This window comes from Neomonachus schauinslandi, chromosome 13 (genome assembly GCF_002201575.2).
Source record: "Neomonachus schauinslandi chromosome 13, ASM220157v2, whole genome shotgun sequence".
NCBI lineage: Eukaryota > Metazoa > Chordata > Mammalia > Carnivora > Phocidae > Neomonachus > Neomonachus schauinslandi.
In genome coordinates, this window is record NC_058415.1 from 1,920,916 (window position 1) to 1,928,071 (window position 7,156).

At 43.3% G+C, this 7,156-nt stretch overlaps 1 pseudogene; it reads right to left on the minus strand.

The window, feature by feature from the left end:
- Positions 1–3,719: 3,719 nt before the first annotated feature.
- LOC110584378 lies at positions 3,720–4,990 on the minus strand (annotated as a pseudogene).
- Between the last annotated feature and the right edge of the window lie 2,166 nt (positions 4,991–7,156).

A 7,156-nucleotide genomic window follows, 5' to 3' on the forward strand; every position in this document is an offset into this window, starting at 1 on the left:
GGGAGAACTTGTTTGTGGCATTGGAGAGGTTCAGCTAGCATGTGGACACAAGTACTTGGGGGATTCCCTTGCTGAGTAAAAATCTACTGGAATTTTGAGCCATATCCAAGTACAGAAAGTACTTTGCAGGGTTGGAGGAAAGCAGGGAGGCCATTTGATTTTCTTTCAGGTCCGGCTCCCTCTGCTCCCTGTATGTTCTGTGTTCCTGAGAAAGGTCAGTTTGTGTGGCTTAGTGCAATTCCAAGTGGTGTTATAGTCTAATGGGCATGGGTGTTAACTTTCACATTTAGCACCTGGGTCAACTAAGTGGGTTTTGTGCTTAACCTACCACTGCCTACACATTTCTGTGACTAGTCTCACACAGATTCATTGGATGTCAGTGCTGCTGTTGAATGTTGTTGAGGGGAGTAGGTGCACGTTGATGAGTGAGGTTTACAGACTTTGGCAAGGGGAGAGCTATTATGCTTATGTGCACCAAAATCAAGTTGTTAGAATCAAGCCCAGCATGCGAGTAGGTCTGTTTAGGTATATATCACTGTGGCTAAGGCCATATGCAGGTTTGGTTTGGTGAGCAGTTGTATGTTTTTTCTAGCTCAGATTATTGTGCAGTAGTGATTGAGCTTCCCACAGATTGCCAGTAGTAAGAAGCATCAGTGTGCTTTCGTGGGTGTGGAATGAGCTTCACAGGTGCTCTTGGTGGTTTGAACAAAAGCTAATTTAGCTGTGTACCAAATTAGATCCTCTGCCATGGGGCACTCACACATAGGATCCTCACAGATGGGCCAAGTTATTTCAAAAATAGACATCAGTTGTATTACACATTTGGCCCATTTCTGCCCGTTTATGAGAATGTTGCTGTGTTTCACTGTGGGACCACCTGCTCCATTGTCATTGTCTAGGGTAGATGTTTTACAACTTTTGTAGCTTCAGGGGTGGTACTTGAGAGGTAGTGGGGTGATCACATCAGTAAAGCTCCTCCCAGGTTGGCTCTTACCTCCAATGGCTGCACCAGTTTGCATTCCCACCCCCAGTGTAAGAGAGTTCCTTTTTCTCCACATCCTCGTCAACACTTGTTCTTGGGTTGTTTTTGCCATTCTCACAGGTGTGAGGTGATATCTCATTGTAATTTTGATTTGCATTTTTCTGGAGATGACTCATGTTGAGCATCTTTTCATGTCTGTTCACCATCTGGATGCCCTTTGGAGAAATGTCTGTTCATGTCTGATGCCCATTTTTTAATTGGGTTATTTGTTTTTTGGGTGTTGATTTGTATCAGTTCTTTATATATTTTGCATACAAACTCTTTATTGGATATATCATTTGCAAATATCTTCTACTCAGTAGGTTGCTGCTTAGTTTTGTTCTCTCCTGCACTGTATACAAGTTTTTATTTTTTTAATTTAAATGCAGTTAGCCAACATATCATCAGTTTCAGATGTAGTGTTCAATGATTCATCAGTTGCTTATAACACCCAGTGCTCATCACATCATGTGCCCTAATTAATGCCCATCACCCAGTTACCCCATTCCCCACCCACCTCCCCTCCTACAACCCTGTTTCTTTCCCAGAGTCAAAAGTCTCTCATGGTTTCTCTCCCCCTTTGTTTCTTCCCATTCAGTTTTCCCTCCGTTCCCATATTGTCCTCTGCACTACTTCTTATATTCCACATATGAGTGAAACCGTATGCTAATTAGCTTTCTCTGATTGACTTATTTCACTTAGCATATTACCCTCCAGTTCCATCCATGTCAATGCAAATGGTAGGTATTCATCCTTTCTGATGGCTGAGTAATATTCCATTATATATATGAACTGCATCTATTTATCCATTCATCTGTTGAAGGACATCTTGGCTCCTTCCATAGTTTGGCTATTGTGGACATTGTTGCTATGAACGTTGGGGTGCATGTGCCCCTTCTTTTCACTACATCTGTATCTTTGGGGTAAATACCCAGTAGTGCAATTGCTGAGTCATAGGGTAGCTCTAGTTTCAACTTTGTGAGGAACCTCCATACTGTTTTCCAGAGTGACTGTACCAGCTTGCATTCCCACCAACAGTGTAAGAGGGTTCCCCTTTCTCCACATCCTTGCCAACATTTGTTGTTCCCTGTCTTGTTAATTTTAGCCATTCTGACGGGTGTAAGGTGGTATTTCATTGTGGTTTTGATTGGTATTTTTCTGATGGCAAGTGATGTGGAGCATTTTTTCATGTGTCTATTGGCCACTTTATGTCTTCTTTGGAGAAGTATCTGTTCAAGTCGTCTGCCCATTTCTTATTTTTTATTTTTTAATTATGTTTAGTTAGCCACTGTATGGTACGTCATTAGTTTTTGATGTAGTGTTCAATGATTCATTAGTTGCATATAATAGCCAGTGCACATCACAACACGTGCCCTCCTTAATACCCATCACCCTGTTATCCCCCCAACCCCCTCCCCTCTGAAACCCTCAGGTTGTTTCCCAGAGTCCATAGTCTCTCATGGTTCGTCTCCCACTGATTTCTCCCCCTTCAGATTTCCCTCCCTTCCCCTGTGGTCCTCTGTGCTATTGCTTATGTTCCACATATGAGTGAAACCACATGATAATTGTCTTTCTCTGCTTGACTTACTTCACTTAGGATAATCCCCTCCAGTTCCATCCATGTCAATGCAAATGGTGGGTATTCATCCTTTCTGATGGCTGAATAATATTCCACTGTATATATGTACCACATCTTCTTTATCCATTCATCTGTTGAAGGGCATCCCAGCTCCTTCCACAGTTTGGCTATTGTGGACATTGCTGCTGTGAACATTGGGGTGCATGTGTCCCTTCTTTTCACTACATCTGTATCTTTGGGGTAAATACCTAGTAGTGAAATTGCTGGGTTGTAAGATAGCTCTATTTTTAACTTCTTGAGAAACCAGAACCTCCATACTGTTTCCCAGAGTGGCTGTAGTAGCTTGCATTCCCACCAACAGTGTAAGAGGGTTCCCCTTTCTCCACATCCTCACCAACATTTGTTGTTTCCTGTTTTGTTAGTTTTTGCTGTTCTAATTAGTGTAAGGTGGTATCTCATTGTGGTTTTGATTTGTATTTCCCTGATGGCTAATGATGCTGAGCATTTTTTCATGTGTCTGTTAGCCATTGTATGTCTTCTTTAGAGAAGTGTCTGTTCATGTCTTCTGCCCATTTTTTGAGTATTAAGTTTGAGAAGTTCCCTTTATAGATCTTGGTTATCAGCTTTTTATCTGTAATGTCATTTGCAAATATCTTCTCCCATTCCGTGGTTTGCCTCTTAGTTTTGTTGACGGTTTCCCTTGCCATGAAGAAGCTTTTTATCTTGATGAAGTCCCGAAAGAGCATACTTGCTTTTGTTTCCCTTGCCTTTGCAGACTTGTCTTGAAAGAAGTTCCCGATGTCGGGAGTTTACTGCCTATATTCTCCTCTAGGATTTTGATGGATTCCTGTCTCACATTGAGGTCTTTTATCCATTTTGAGTTTATCTTTTTTTTTTTTTTTTTAAACAATGAGTTTAGTTTTTCTCTGCATTTGCAAAACACTTAGGACCAACATAGAAAAAAAATAAAACCTCCTGTGAAAAACATTACACTTAAGGAAAAAAAAAAAAAAGCCTGAGAGGGATTAGTGCCTTAGCCATAGAGAGCTACAGCAACTCTGGTCCAAGGAATTGAAAAGATAATTGGGAAGATAGAACAGGAGGCAAGAGAATGAGAAATTACTGAGGAAGAGGGCCTCGAAGTGGGCCACGAGGGGGAACTGGAGGCTGGGGGGTGGGCCGGGGTGGAGGGAGGGGCCCCCGCCGGTATCCATAGGGTGGGGGTCATGGAGGCCCAGTGTATCCATGAGGAGGCATCAGTGGAGGAGGTCCACGCATCCCATGTGGAGGCAGAGGACCTGGATGACCCATGGGAGATCCAAACGGAGGCCCTCAAGGGGGATGCCTATTGGAGGAGGTCTAGGATGAGGCATTCCAGGTGGCGGTCGGGGTGGTGGCTGCCCCCCAGAGACTGGGGGCCCAGCATGGGGGTGTCATAAGCCATGAGGGCCATGGTGGGCCAGCTGCATCTAAGACATCCCTCAATGGGGCATCCCACCCGGTGGGAATGGGTGAAGATGTGAGTGTCCATGTCCAGGATGTCCAGCCCCTGGGGTTCCTGCTGATGGTGGGCCATGTTCTCCAGCCCCAGGAGGCAGAGGTGGTGGGGGCATGGCTGGGGGTATCCCAGGTGGAAGGGCTCCAGGAGGCAGCACTGGGTGTGGGAAGGACCCATGAGGAGGCATGCCTGGTGGAGGAAGCCCAGACACCAATGATGATACCACAGAATTGGGGGCTGAGGGTGGAGGGGGTGCATCTGCAAACAGCTGATGAGGGTGGTCGTCCTGGGAGAGTGGGTTCTGGGCTGCCAGAAGTTCAGCTGCTGAGCCATGGCGCTTACCCTTGGAGTCCTTCTTGAAGGCATAGGACACAGTGATAGGGCCGTTACAGAGATACTGCCCATTCATGGCCTCAATAGCTGCATCTGGAGCATCAAACGAAGCGAAATTAATAAAGGCATAATCTTTGGAGTTGCCTGTGTCAGGGTCCCGCATAATCTTCAGGGTTTGTAAGATGACCCCAAAGGTGCTGAAAGTATCATAAAGCAGCTTCTCATCAATCTCCGGGTCTAGATTGCCAATGAAAATGTTGGCCCCCACATCCATGTTCTTGTTGTGAGCTGATGCTTTGTTCACCTGTATTGGTTTCCCATAGAGTTTGATCATGTTCATGACCTTAATGGCATAGTCAGCATCTTCCTCACTCAAGAATTCCACAAAGCCATAGCCTTGGTGCTTACCTGTGACTCTATCCTTTGGCATGTGGGTGTTGACTACTGGCCCTGCCTGAAGAAATAGCTCCCACAGCAATGGTTCACTAACCTTCTCGTCCAGGCCCCTGACGTGGACAGTGGCATCCTGTTTCTGCTCGGAGATTGGCCTGGCCGCCATGGCGAAAGAGCTCCCACAGTCTCCAGGCAGCTATCCCGCTCTCTGACTGCAGTCACTACTTCCACTTCTGGGGCCATTTTGAGTTTATCTTTGTGTACAGTGTAAGGGAATGGTCCAGTTTCATTCTTCTATATGTAGCTGTCCAGTTTTCCCAGCACCACTATTGAGACTTTTTTCCATTGGATATTTTTTCCTGATTTGTCAAAGATTAGTTAACCACAGAGTTGGCGGTCCATATCTGGGCTCTCTATTCTGTTCCGTTGATCTGTGTGTCTGTTTTTGTGCCAGTACCATGCTGTCTTGGTGATCACAGCTTTGTAATATAGCTTGAAATCGGGCAATATGATGCCCCCAGCTATGTTTTTCTTTTTCATCATTCCGTTGGCAATTTGGGGTCTTTCCTGGTTCCACATAAATTTTAGGATTGTTTGTTCCAGCTCTTTGAAAAATGCCAATGGTATTTTAATAGGGATAGCATTGAAAGTGTAAATTGCTCTGGGCAGGATAGACATTTTAACAATGTTTATTCTTCCAATCCATGAGCATGGAATATTTCTCCATCTTTTTGTGTCTTCCTCAATTTCTTTCATAAATGTTCCGTAGTTTCTAGGGTATAGATCCTCTACCTCTTTGGTTACAGTTATTCCTAGGTATCTTATGGTTTTTGGTGCAATTGTAAATGGGATCGATTCCTTAATTTCTCTTTCTTTAGTCACATTGTTAGTGTATAGAAATGCAACTGATTTCTGTGCATTGATTTTGTATCCTGCACAAAAGGATGAATTGCTGAATTCCTGTATGAGTTCTAGCAATTTTGGGGTGGAATCTTTTGTGTTTTCCATATAAAGTATCATGTTATCGGTGAAGAAAGAGAGTTTGACTTCTTCTTTGCCAATCTGGATGCCTTTTATTTCTTTTTGTTGTCTGATTGCTGAGGCTAGGGACTTCTAGCACTATGTTAAACAACCGTGGTGAGAGTAGGCATCCCTGTGGTATTTCTGACCTTAAGGGAAAAGCTCTCAGCTTTAATGATATTCGCTGTGGGCTTTTTCATAGATATTTTTATGATATTGAGGAATGTTCCCTCTATCCCTATAGTCTTCAGAGTTTTAATCAGGAATGGATGCTGTATATTGTCAAATGCTTTTTCTGCATCAATTGAGAGGATATGGTTCTTCTTTCTTTTATTAATGTGCTCTATCACGTTGATTATCTTCTGATATCTGCCTGCAGAATCACAGCGCTGTCCTTCAGCAATCAGACAACAAAAAGAAATGATAGGTATCCGAATCAACAAAGAAGTGAAACTCTCTTCAAAGAGGACATGATACTCTGTGGAAAATCCAAAAGACTCCACCCTAAAATTGCTACAACTCATACAGGAATTCAGCAACATGGCAGGCTGTCAAATCAATGCACAGAAATCAGTTGCATTTCTATACACTAACAGTGTGACTGGAGAAAGAGAACTTAAGGAGTGGATCCTATTTACAGTGTGCCAAAACCATAAGCTATCTAGGAACAAACCTAACCAAAGAGGCAAAGGATTTGTACTCAGAAAACTCTAGAACCCTCATGATTTTCTGGATTTTCTGCTTGTGGAGATCCAGATATATATTCTTACATCTCAAGCTGATGTTGTGGGTGTTCAGAATGGTTTGGTAGATATCCAGCTAAATTCAGGGGACCAGTTGAATGAGTCCCCTACTCCTCTGCCATCTTCCCCCTTGTCTTATGCCCATTTCTTGACTAGATTGTTTTTGGGGTGTGGATTTTGATAAGCTCTTTATAGATCTTGGATACCAGCCCTTTATCTGATATGTCATTTGCAAATATCTTCTCCCATTCCATAGGTTGCCTTTTAGTTGTGTTGACTGTTTCCTTTGCTGTGCAGAAGGTTTTATCTTCATGAGGTCCCAATAGTTCATTTTTTATTTTCTTTCCCTTGCCCTTACAGACGTGTCTGGTAAGAAGCTGTTGTATCTGAGGTCAAAGAGGTTGCTGCCTGTGTTCTGCTATAGGATTTTGATGAATTCCTGTCTCACATTTAGGCCTTTCATCCATTTGAGGTGTGTGTGTGTGTGTATGGTGTAATGAAATAGTCCAGTTTCATCTGCATGTGGCTGTCCAATTTTCTCAACACCATTTGTTGAAGAGACTTTTTTT